This window comes from Triticum urartu, chromosome 3 (assembly GCF_003073215.2).
Source record: "Triticum urartu cultivar G1812 chromosome 3, Tu2.1, whole genome shotgun sequence".
Classification (NCBI taxonomy): Eukaryota; Viridiplantae; Streptophyta; class Magnoliopsida; order Poales; family Poaceae; genus Triticum; species Triticum urartu.
This window is the reverse complement of record NC_053024.1, coordinates 74,937,450-74,950,749: the sequence shown is the minus strand read 5'-3', so window position 1 is coordinate 74,950,749 and position 13,300 is coordinate 74,937,450.

Below are 13,300 nucleotides of genomic sequence, written 5' to 3'. Positions count from 1 at the left end.
AATAGGACATGAGATATTGCAATCTATGTCAAGAACAATAAAATCTATGGGCACATAATTCCTATTTGCAACAATAAGAACATCATTAATTTTTCCCATAGGTTTCTTAATAGTGGAATCCGCAAGGTGCAAGTTTAGAGAGCAATCATCAAAATCACGGAAACCTAACAAATCACACAAAGTCTTTGGAATCGTGGAAACACTAGCACCCAAATCACATAAAGCATAGCATTCATGATCTTTAATTTTAATTTTAATAGTTGGTTTCCACTCATCATAAAGTTTTCTAGGGATAGAAACTTCCAATTCAAGTTTTTCTTCATAAGATTGCATCAAGGCATCAACGATATGTTTAGTAAACGCTTTATTTTGACTATAAGCATGAGGAGAATTTAGAACGGATTGCAACAAGGAAATACAATCAATCAAAGAGCAATTTCATAGTTAAATTCCTTGAAATCCATAATAGTGGGTTTAGCAACATCTAGGGTTTTAATTTCTTCAATCCCACTTTTATCAAATTTAGCATCAAGATCAACAAATTCCGAATTCTTAGAACGCCTTCTAGGTAAAGGTGGATCATATTCAGTCCCATCATTATCAAGATTCATATTGCAAAACAAAGATTTAATAGGGGACACATCAATAACTTTAGATCTTCATCTTTATTTTCATAGCAACTAGAAGAACGCGCTCTTATAAAGGCATCTTTCTTAGCACGCATCCTAGCGGTTCTTTCTTTGCACTCATCAATGGAAATTCTCATGGCTTTGAGAGACTCATTGATATCATGCTTAGGTGGAATAGATCTAAGTTTTAAAGAATCAACATCAAGAGCAATTCTATCAACGTTCCTAGCCAAATCATCAAGCTTAAGCATTTTTTCTTCAATCATAGCATTAAAATTCTTTTGCGAAGTAATAAATTCTTTAATATTAGATTCAAAATCAGAGGGCATCTTATTATAATTTCCATAAGAATTGTTGTAGGAATTACCATAATTATTAGAGGGATTACTAGGATAAGGCCTAGGATTAAAATTTCCTCTATACGCGTTGTTACCAAAATTGTTCCTACCAACAAAATTCACATCCATAGATTCATTATTATTATCAATCAAAGTAGACAAGGGCATATCATTAGGATCATAAGAAACACTCTTATTAGCAAATAATTTCATAAGTTCATCCATCTTTCCACTCAAAACATTAATTTCTTCTATCGCATGCACCTTTTTATTAGTAGATCTTTCAGTATGCCATTGAGAATAATTAACCATAATATTATCTAGGAGTTTAGTAGCTTCTCCTAAAGTGATTTCCATAAAAGTGCCTCCCGCGGCTGACTCCAAAAGATTTCTAGAAGCAAAATTCAATCTGGCATAAAAATTTTGAACAATCATCCACAAATTTAAACCATGAGTAGGGCAATTACGTATCATTAGTTTCATTCTCTCCCAAGCTTGTGCAACATGTTCATGATCAAGTTGCTTAAAATTCATAATATCGTTTCTAAGAGAGATGATCTTAGCAGGAGGAAAATACTTAGAGATAAAAGCATCTTTGCACTTGTTCCATGAATCAATACTATTTTTAGGCAAAGACGAAAACCAAGCTTTAGCACGATCTCTAAGCGAAAAAGGAAATAGCTTCAATTTAACAATTTCATTATCCACATCTTTCTTCTTTTGCATTTCACACAAATCAACGAAGCTATTTAGATGGGTAGCGATATCTTCACTAGGAAGGCCGGAGAATGGATCTTTCATGACAAGATTCAGCAAAGCAGTATTAATTTCACAAGATTCAGCATCTGTAAGAGGAGCAATCGGAGTGCTAATAAAATCATTGTTGTTGGTATTGGTGAAGTCACACAATTTAGTATTATCTTGAGCCATCGTGACAAGCAAGCAAACTAACACACAAGCAAACAGAAAGCAAGCAGGCAAAAAGAGGCAAATAGAGAAAGAGAGGGAGGATAGAGAGAGAGAGGGTGAATAAAACAGCAAGGGTGAAGTGGGGGAGAGGAAAATGAGAGGCAAATGGCAAATAATGTAATGCGGGAGATAAGGGTATGTGATGGTACTCGGTATGTTGACTTTTGCGTAGACCTCCCCGGCAACGGCGCCAGAAATCCTTCTTGCTACCCCTTGAGCACTGCGTTGGTTTTCCCCGAAGAGGAAGGGATGATGCGGCAAAGTAGCGTAAGTATTTCCCTCAGTTTTTTAGAACCAAGGTATCAATCCAGTAGGAGGCTACGTGTGAGTCCCTCGTACCTGCACAAAACAAATAAATCCTCGCAACCAACGCAAATAGGGTTGGCAATCCCTATAAGGCCACTTACGAGAGTGAGATCTGATAGATATGATAAGATAATATTTTTGGTATTTTTATGATAAAAGATGCAAAGTAAAATAAAGGCAAAGTAAATAGCAAAGGAAATAACTAAGTAGTAGGATATCAATATGATAAAGATAGACTCGGGGGCCATAGGTTTCACTAGTGGCTTCTCTCGAGAGCATAAGTATTCTACGGTGGGTGAATAAATTACTGTTGAGCAATTGACAGAATTGAGCATAGTTATGAGAATATCTAGGTATGATCATGTATATAGGCATCACGTCTGAGACAAGTAGACCGACTCCTGCCTGCATCTACTACTATTACTCCACTCATCGACCGCTATCCAGCATGCATCTAGAGTATTAAGTTAAAAACAGAGTAACGCCTTAAGCAAGATGACATGATGTAGAGGGATAGACTCATGCAATATGAAGAAAACCCCATCTTGTTATCCTCGATGGCGACAATACAATACGTGCCTTGCTGCCCCTACTGTCACTGGGAAAGGACACCGCAAGATTGAACCCAAAGCTATGTTGGGGATCATAGCAGAAATTTAAAATTTTCTACGCATCACCAAGATCTATCTATGGAGTAATCTAGCAACGAGGGGAAGGAGAGTGCATCTACATACCCTTGTAGATCGCTAAGCGGAAGCGTTCAAGTGAACGGGGTTGATGGAGTCGTACTCGTCATGATCCAAATCACCGATGATCCTAGTGCCGAACGGACGGCACCTCCGCGTTCAACACACGTACAGCCCGGTGACGTCTCCTACGCCTTGATCCAGCAAGGGGAGAAGGAGAGGTTGGGGAAGACTCCATCCAGCAGCAGCACGACGGCGTGGTGGTGGTGGAGGAGCGCGGGACTCCAGCAGGGCTTCGCCAAGCACTACGAGAGACAAGGAGGGAGAGGGGTAGGGCTGCGCCAACAGGGGAGGAACTTCATGTGTTGGGCTACCCCTTTGCCTCCACTATATATAGGGGGAGAGGGAGGGCTGCGCCCCCACCTAGGGTTTCCTCCCTAGGGGTGGCGGCAGCCCTAGATCCCATCTAGGGTGGCGGCCACAAGGGGGAGAGGGGGAGGCGCACCTGAGGTGGGCCTTAGGGCCCATCTGCCCTAGGGTTTGCCCCCCTCCCCTCTTGGAGGCGCCTTGGGCAATGGTGGGAGGCGCCCCAGCCCACCTAGGGGCTGGCCCCTTCCCACTATTGGCCCATGTAGGCCTCCGGGGCTGGTGGCCCCACCTGGTGGACCCCCGGACCCCTTCGGTGGTCCCGGTACACTACCGGTGATGCCCGGAACACTTCCGGTGGCCAAAACCATACTTCCTATATATTAATCTTTACCTCCGGACCATTTTGGAACTCCTCGTGATGTCTGGGATCTCATCCGGGACTCCGAACAACATTCGGTAACCGTGTACATACTTTCCCTATAACCCTAGCGTCATCGAACCTTAAGTGTGTAGACCCTACGAGTTCGGGAGTCATGCAGACATGGCCGAGACAACTCTCCGGTCAATAACCAACAGCGGGATCTGGATACCCATGTTGGCTCCCACATGCTCCACGATGATCTCATCGGATGAACCACGATGTCAAGGTGTGACGCCCGGATAATTAAGCTACAGTAATCCCACGCTAATGATGCCACGTCACCACTATTACTGTTACTAATCTCACGTTGATCCAAATCCGGTTCAAATTCAAATTCAAATAGTAAGTGGAATTCTGAAATTCTCAAACATGAAAACTAAAGTGTTCATCATGTCGCAAATAATCCCTAACTTATTTTGGTGATGGAACCAACCTTTTTCAAAATGTTTAAATCCCCTAAGCTAAATAAAAATATAGTGGCTGAAATAACAATTTAATTGCTTTTTAAATTATAAAAATATTAAACTAACTTGTTTTGGTATCAAACTAGGTTTGGCAGTGGCCTGTATTAATGATACTACTTTAGGTGCTAACTTGGTATTTTATAAAACTGAAATAAATAAAACTAGAAAGAAACAAAAAATGTAAAGAGGGAAAAGAAAAACAAAAAACAAAAAAGGATAAATGGCAAAGCTAGACTGTGCACTTGGCCCGACCGAAGCCACAGTGTGGCCCAATCCACCTACCTCGGCTTTTCTTCCCCTACTCGTCACCGCTCGGAGCCTGAGCACGCCATCGCCGTCCGTCGCTGTGCGCCGCACGGATGCTGCCACCGCGACACCACTGTAGCCCTAGGTCGGATAAGAACTCCACCCCGACGCCTTGGGCAAACCCTAGCTCACTTTCCTCTTTTCCTCGCGCCCCCTTCTTCCTCCTGATGCAAGGCCGAGCTTCTGCCGTCATGGCCTCCATGGTCCTCGCGCTCCCCGTCGCCCCCGAGCCTAGCTAGTCCGTCCACGAACCCCACCGTGCCCGGTTACATCGTCTTCGCCCACTGGACCGAGCCAGGAGCCACCGCAGCATCGCCCACTATGCCGTCTTCTTCCTCCGCATCGCCGCCGTCCTCCGTCGTTGTCGCGGCCACCGGCGGCCCCGTGCCCGCTGACCCTGTCGATGACCTCCGCCGGGATTGACTCCTTCAACTGGTGGCCTCAACTGGAGCTGGGAGGCACCAAAGCACCGGATCCCCTTCGTCCCCATCTCCGACTGCCCCCGTTCTTCACCGACTCCGGCGGCACCTTCTGCTGCTACTAATCCTCCAAGGGCCACCGTGTGTGCCGCTCGGTGAGCCCCCGCTTCCTCCCCTCTCTCTCTCGTCGTCGTCGTTCGCTAGCTGTACGTGCCGCCCCCAACTTGCCCGAGCTCGCCGCCGCGTAGCTCGTCGCCGGCCTCGTTCCGGCGACCAAACGGCCCCGTGCTGCGACCCATCCGCTTCACCGCATCGCTTAGGCCTCGCCTGGCCTCCTCGTTTACTCACGCGCGCACTGCAGCACCGTCCCCGTCGCAAGCTCGCAACCGCCGCCGCCCGACCTCGTCGTAGTGGCCAACTCCAGTCACTTTTGCTCGAACCGCGCGCGCCACCGCACTCACCTCACAACGCCCGTCCACCCGCTGCCGCACACGCGCGCCCCTGCGAGCTGCTCCTGCCGCTGTGCTGCTGTGCTCACCGCGGCTGCTCTGCATGCTCTGCTGCTGCTTCTCGCCTGCCGCCGCCGTTTGTAACTGGTGCTGGCTGCCGCTGTTGCCGCGGCCGTCGCCCGCCTTTGCCTGACGCAGCCACGGCCGGCCTCCCTCGCCGCCCGCAGCCGCTGCTGCCCCATTGCCGCTGCTACTCTGCCTGTGCTGCTGCTGCTACAGTAACATTTAGTTACTGTAGCGCTAGCTAGCTTTTGTATTTTTACAATGTCTAGCCCTTTAAACAGCCCCTGAACAGCGATAAGATAAATCCTAACATGGATAAAAATTATATGAACCGAAAGTAGATGTAACAAGCTTCATTTTGTTTCATTGGACCTGCTTCAAATAATGCGTGAATTAATTCCTACAAAAATCACAAAATGCGATCTTCTATTAACGGAAAACTGATTTAACCTCTAGCATTGTGTGTGAGTGTGTTGTGTGCGTGACAGCGTGACTGTGTGTGCACGGCTGTGCCCAGGCCGGCCCTTACTTAATTAGTTGCTAGGCTTAGTTAGTAGTAGTACTAGTTTAGTGCTAAGTTAGTCTAGTAGTAGATGACATGTAGGCCCCACTTTAAATAAGTTAGATTTATTTATTTGTGTAGGTGAATAGTCTATGACATGTGAGCCACACATCCCCTTTTGACTAGTCAAATTGACTTAGTCAACCCGAATTAGAATAATATGTTAATTCTAGAAAATAAATTAAACTTTAAAAATCAGTATAAAATAATCTGTAACTCGGTTGAAAATACCTTGTACATGAAAGTTGCTCAGAACGACGAGATGAATCCAAATACGCAGCCCGTTCGTCCGCCACGCATCCCTAGCATAGCAATCACGCAACTTTCCCCTTCCGGTTCATCTGTCCGAAAACGCGAAACACCGGGGATAATTTCCCGGATGTTCCCCCCTTCACCAGTACCACCTCGTACCGCGTTAGGGCACACCTAGCATCACGCTTTGTCATGTCATGCATCATCATGCATTTGTTTGCGATATATTTATTGTTTCTTCCCCCTCTTCTCTCGCTAGACACCGAGACCGACGCCGCTGCTACCCAGTACGACTACGGTGTTGACGACCCCTCTCTTGCCAGAGCAACCAGGCAAGCCCCCCTCCCTTGATCACCATATATCGCCTACTCTTCTCTATACTGCTTGCATTAGAGTAGTGTAGCATGTTACTGCTTTCCGTTAATCCTATTCTGATGCATAGCCTGTCCTTGCTACTACTGGTGTTACCTTTACCTGCAATCCTAATGCTTAGTATAGGATGCTAGTTTATCATCAGTGGCCATACATTCTTGTCCGTCTGCCATGCTATATTATCGGGCCGCGATCACTCGGGAGGTGATCACGGGTATATATTATATACTTTATACATGATACATGTGGTGACTAAAGACGGGTCGGCTTGTGGAGCACCCGCGAGTGATTCACGGATTGGGGGCTGAAAGGACCTTTGTCCCAACGGCCCTCTGTGTGGATCTTTGTGGCGCCGAAGCGACAGGGCAGGTTGAGACCACCCAGGAGAGAGGTGGGCCTGGCCCTGGTCGGCGTTCGCGGTTATTTCAAAATAACACGCTTAACGAGATCTTGGTATTTGATCTGAGTCTGGCCACTGGCCTATACGCACTAACCATCTACGCGGGGACAGTTATGGGCACTCGACGTCGCGGTATCAGCCGAAGCCTTCGTGACGTCAGCGACTGAGTGGCGCGCGCCGGATTGGACCGTAAGCCTGCTCTTGTATTAAGGGGGCTAGTTCTGCTTCCGGCCGCGTTCGCAACGTGCAGGTGTGCAAAGGGCGATGGGCCCAGACCCCTGCGCCATAGGATTTAGACCGGCGTGCTGACCTCTCTGTTGTGCCTAGGTAGGGCTGCGACGTGTTGATCTTCCGAGGCCGGGCATGACCCAGAAAAGTGTGTCCGGCCAAATGGGATCGAGCGTGTTGGGTTATGTGGTGCACCCCTGCAGGGAAGTTAATCTATTCGAATAGTCATGATCTTCGGTAACAGGATGACTTGGAGTTGTACCTTGACCTTATGACAACTAGAACCGGATACTTAATAAAACACACCCTTCCAAGTGCCAGATACAACCGGTGATCGCTCTCTCATAGGGCGACGAGGGGAGGATCATCGGTTAGGATTATACTATGAGATGCTACTTGGTGAACTTACCATCTACTCTCTTCTCTTGCTGCAAGATGGAGGTTACCAGAAGCGTAGTCTTCGAAAGGACTAGCTATCCCCCTCTTATTACGGCATTCTGCAGATCAGTCCACATATGATAGCCTTATTCCAGTTGATACCAATGCATTCATATGTAGTGTAGCTCCTTGCTTGCGAGTACTTTGGATGAGTACTCACGGTTGCTTTCTCCCTCTTTTCCCCTTTCCCTTCTACCGATTGCTGCGACCAGACGTTGGAGTACAGGAGCCAGACGCCACCGTCGCCGACGACTACTACTACTCGGGAGGTGCCTATTACTACGTGTAGCCCGCTGACGGCGACCAGGAGTAGTTTGGGAGGATCCCAGGCAGGAGGCCTGCGCCTCTTTCGATCTGTATCCCAGTTTGTGCTAGCCTTGTTAAGGCAAACTTGTTTAACTTATGTCTGTACTAAGATATTGTTACTTCCGCTGACTCGTCTATGATCGAGCTCTTGTATTCGAGCCCTCGAGGCCCCTAGCTTGTAATATGATGCTTGTATGACTTATTTTATTTGTAGAGTTGTGTTGTGATATCTTCCCGTGAGTCCCTGATCTTGATCGTACACGTTTGCGTGTATGTTTAGTGTACGGTCAAATCGGGGGCGTCACACAAGGATTTAATCAATCCCGTATACAATTCACTTTGTCTATCGGTACGATACTTGCCCGAGATTCGATCGTCGGTATCCCGATACCTTGTTCAATCTTGTTACCGGCAAGTCTCTTTACTCGTTCCGTAACACATCATCCCGTGATCAACTCCTTGATCACATTGTGCACATTATGATGATGTCCTACTGAGTGGGCCCAGAGATACCTCTCCATTTACACGGAGTGACAAATCCTAGTCTCGATTCGTGCCAATCCAACAGACACTTTCGAAGATACCTGTAGTGTACCTTTATAGCCACCCAGTTACGTTGTGACGTTTGGCACACCCAAAGCACTCCTACGGTATCCGGGAGTTGCACAATCTCATGGTCTAAGGAAATGACACTTGACATTAGAAAAGCTTTAGCAAACGAACTACACGATCTTGTGCTAGGCTTAGGATTGGGTCTTGTCCATCACATCATTCTCCTAATGATGTGATTCCGTTATCAACGACATCCAATGTCCATGGTCAGGAAACCGTAACCATCTATTGATCAACGAGCTAGTCAACTAGAGGCTTACTAGGGACATGGTGTTGTCTATGTATCCACACATGTATCTGAGTTTCCTATCAATACAATTCTAGCATGGATAATAAACGATTATCATGAACAATGAAATATAATAATAATAACTAATTTATTATTACCTCTAGGGCATATTTCCAACAAGCTAAGCACTTCTCCCATTGCAAGAAAGATCAATCTAGTAGGCCAAACCAAACTGATAATTCAAAGAGACTTGCAAATATAACCAATCATACATAAAAGAATTCAGAGAAGATTCAAATATTATTCATAGATAGACTTGATCATAAACCCACAATTCATCGATCTCAACAAACACACCGCAAAAAGAAGATTACATCGAATAGTTCTCCACAAGAGAGGGGGAGAACGTTGTATTGAGATCCAAAAAGAGAGAAGAAGCCATCTAGCTACTAACTATGGACCCGAAGGTCTGAGGTAAACTACTCACACTTCATCGGAGAGGCTATGGTGTTGATGTAGAAGCCCTCCGTGATCGATGCCCCCTCCGGCGGAGCTCCGGAACAGGCCCCAAGATGGGATCTCGTGGATACAGAAAGTTACGGCGATGGAATTAGGGTTTTTGGCTCCGTATCTGATCGTTTGGGGGTACGTAGGTATAAATAGGAGGAAGGAGTACGTTGGTGGAGCAACAGGGGGCCCACGAGGGTGGAGGGCGCGCCTGGTGGGGGTGGGCGCGCCCCCTACCTCGTGGCCTCCTCTTTTCTTTCTTGACGTAGGGTCCAAGTCTCCCAGGTCTTGTTCGTTGAGAAAATCACGTTCCCGAAGGTTTCATTCCGTTTGGACTCCGTTTGATATTTCTTTTCTTCGAAACCCTAAAACAGGCAAAAACAGCAATTCTGGGCTGGGCCTCCGGTTAATAGGTTAGTCCCAAAAATGATGTAAAGTGGATAATAAAGCCCAATAATGTCTAAAACAGTGGATAATATAGCATGGAGCAATCAAAAATTATAGATACGTTGGAGACGTATCAGCTGTACGTGTGTTGAACGCGGAGGCGCCGTCCGTTCGACGCTTGATCGGATCTTCCGTGATTTGAATCGCCGTGAGTACGACTCCATCAACCGCGTTCTTGTAACGCTTCCGCTTAGTGATCTTCAAGGGTATGAAAATGCACTCCCTCTCCCTCGTTGCTAGCATCTCCTTGATTGATCTTGGTGACACGTAGGAAAATTTTGAATTATTACTACGTTCCCCAACAGTGGCATCATGAGCTAGGTCTATGTGTAGATTCTATGCACGAGTAGAACACAAAAGTAATTGTGGAGGATGATTTGTGCAATTTGCTTACCGTTACTAGTCTTATCTTGATTCGGCGGCATTGTGGGATGAAGCGGCCCGAACCGACCTTACACGTACGCTTACGTGAGACTGGTTCCACCCAGTGACATGCACTTGATGCATAAGGTGGCTAGCGGGTATCTGTCTCTCCCACTTTAGTCGGATCGGATTCGATGAAAAGGGTCCTTATGAAGGGTAATTATCAATTGGCATATCACCGTTGTGGATTTTGCGTAGGTAAGAAACGATCTTGCTAGAAACCCTTAGCAGCCGCGTAAAACATGCAACAACAATTAGAGGACGTCTAACTTGTTTTTGCAGGGTATGCTATGTGATGTGTGTTGGAAATATGCCCTAGAGGCAATAATAAAAGCATTATTATTATATTTCCTTGTTCATGATAATTGTCTTTATTCATGCTATAATTGTGTTATCCGGAAATCGTAATACATGTGTGAATAACAGACACCAACATGTCCCTAGTAAGCCTCTAGTTGACTGGCTCGTTGATCAACCGATAGTCATGATTTCCTGACTATGGACATTGGATGTCATTGATAACGAGATCACATCATTAGGAGAATGATGTGATGGACAAGACCCAATCCTAAACATAGCATAAAGATCGGTTAGTTCGTTTGCTAGAGTTTGCCAGTGTCAAAGTATCTTTTCCTTAGACCATGAGATCGTGTAACTCCCGGATACCGTAGGAGTGCTTTGGGTATACCAAACGTCACAACGTAACTGGGTGACTGTAAAGGTAGACTACGGGTATCTCCGAAAGTGTCTGTTGGGTTGACACGGATCAAGACTGGGATTTGTCACTCCGTATGACGGAGAGGTATCACCGGGCCCACTCGGTAATGCATCATCATAATGAGCTCAAAGTGACCAAGTGTCTGGTCACGGGATCATGCATTACGGTACGAGTAAAGTGACTTGCCGGTAACGAGATTGAACGAGGTATTGGGATACCGACGATCGAATCTCGGGCAAGTAACATATCGATTGACAAAGGGAATTGCATACGGGGTTGATTGAATCCTCGACATCATGGTTCATCCGATGAGATCATCGTGGAGCATGTGGGAGCCAACATGGGTATCCAGATCCCGCTGTTGGTTATTGACCGGAGAGTCGTCTCGGTCATGTCTGCTTGTCTCCCGAACCCGTAGGGTCTACACACTTAAGGTTCGGTGACGCTAGGGTTGTGAAGATATGTATATGCAGAAACCCGAATGTTGTTTGGAGTCCCGGATGAGATCCCGGACGTCACGAGGAGTTCTGGAATGGTCCGGAGGTAAAGAATTATATATAGGAAATGCTGTTTCGGCCATCGGGACAAGTTTCGGGGTTATCGGTATTGTACCGGGACCACCGGAGGGGTCCCGGGGGCCCACCGGGTGGGGCCACCTGTCCCGGGGGGCCACATGGGCTGTAGGGGGTGCGCCTTGGCCTGCATGGGCCAAGGGCACCAGCCCCACTAGGCCCATGCGCCTAGGGTTTCCATGGGGGAGGAGTCCAAGTGGTGGAAGGCACCTCTAAGGTGCCTTGGGGGGAGGGAATCCTTCCCCTGGCCGCCGCACCTAGGAGATCAGATCTCCTAGGCTGCGCACCACCCCCCCTTGGCCCTCCTATATATAGTGGGGGAGAGGAGGGACTTCATACACCAGCCCCTGGCACCTCCCTCTCTCCCCGTTACGTCTCTCCTTCGTAGTATAGGCGAAGCCCTGCTACTGTGACGCCCTGCATCCACCACCACGCCGTCGTGCTGCTGGATCTTCATCAACCTCTCCTTCTCCCTTGCTGGATCAAGAAGGAGGATACGTCTCCCGTCCCGTACGTGTGTTGAACGCGGAGGTGCCGTCCGTTCGGCGCTTGGTCATCGGTGATTTGGATCACGTCGTGTTCGACTACATCATCACCGTTCTTTTGAACGCTTCCGTGCGCGATCTACAAAGGTATGTAGATGCATCCAATGACTCGTTGCTAGATGAACTCCTGGATGATCTTGGTGAAACGAGTAGGAAAATTTTTGTTTTCTGCAACGTTCCCCAACAATGTGATATGGCCAAAAGGATGTGATGAATGATATATGTGATTTATGAGATTGATCATGTTCCTGTAATAGGAATCACGACTTGCATGTCGATGAGTATGACAACCGGCAGGAGCCATAGGAGTTGTCTTAATTTATTGTATGACATGTGTGTCAATGAAAACGCCATGTGATTACTTTACTTTATTACTAACCGTTAGCCATAGTAGTAGAAGTAATAGTTGGCGAGACAACTTCATGAAGACACGATGATGGAGATCATGGTGTCATGCCGGTGACAAAGGTGATCATGCCGCGCCTCAAAGATGGAGATCAAAGATGCAAGATGATATTGGCCATATCATGTCACTTTATGATTTGCATGTGATGTTTGTCATGTTTACATATTATTTGCTTAGAGCGACGGTAGCACAAATAAGATGATCCCTCACTAAAATTTCAAGAAAAGTGTTCCCCCTAACTGTGCACCGTTGCGAAGGTTCGTTGTTTCGAAGCACCACGTGATGATCGGGTGTGATAGATTCTAACGTTCGCATACAACGGGTGTAAGCCACATTATGAACGCCTGGCAGTCGCGTAGTGATGATTAGTCCCTGGTTCAGTGCGGCATGCTTTACAGCTTAGAACCGGGGCTCCAAAAGCGTTTTGAGCAGCATTGAGCATATGAGATGTTCCAAGAGCTGAAAATGGTTTTCCAAGCTCATGTCCGGTTCGAGAGATATGAAGTCTCTGACAAGTTCTACAGTTGTAAGATGGAGGAGAACAGTTCTGTCAGCGAGCATATACTCATAATGTCTGGGTTGAACAATGGCTTGTTTCAGCTGGGAGTTAATCTTCCAGATGACTCGGTCATTGACAGGATCCTCCAGTCGCTTCCACCTAGCTACAAGAGCTTTGTGATGAACTACAATATGCAAGGGATGGAGAAGTCCATTCTTGAGTTCTATTCAATGCTGAAATCAGCGGAGGTGAAAATCAAAAAGAAACATCAAGTGTTGATGGTGAATAAGACCACTAGTTTCAAGAAAGGCAAGGGTAAAAAGAAATTCAAGAAGGACGGCAAGGGAGTTGCCGCGCCCGGTAAA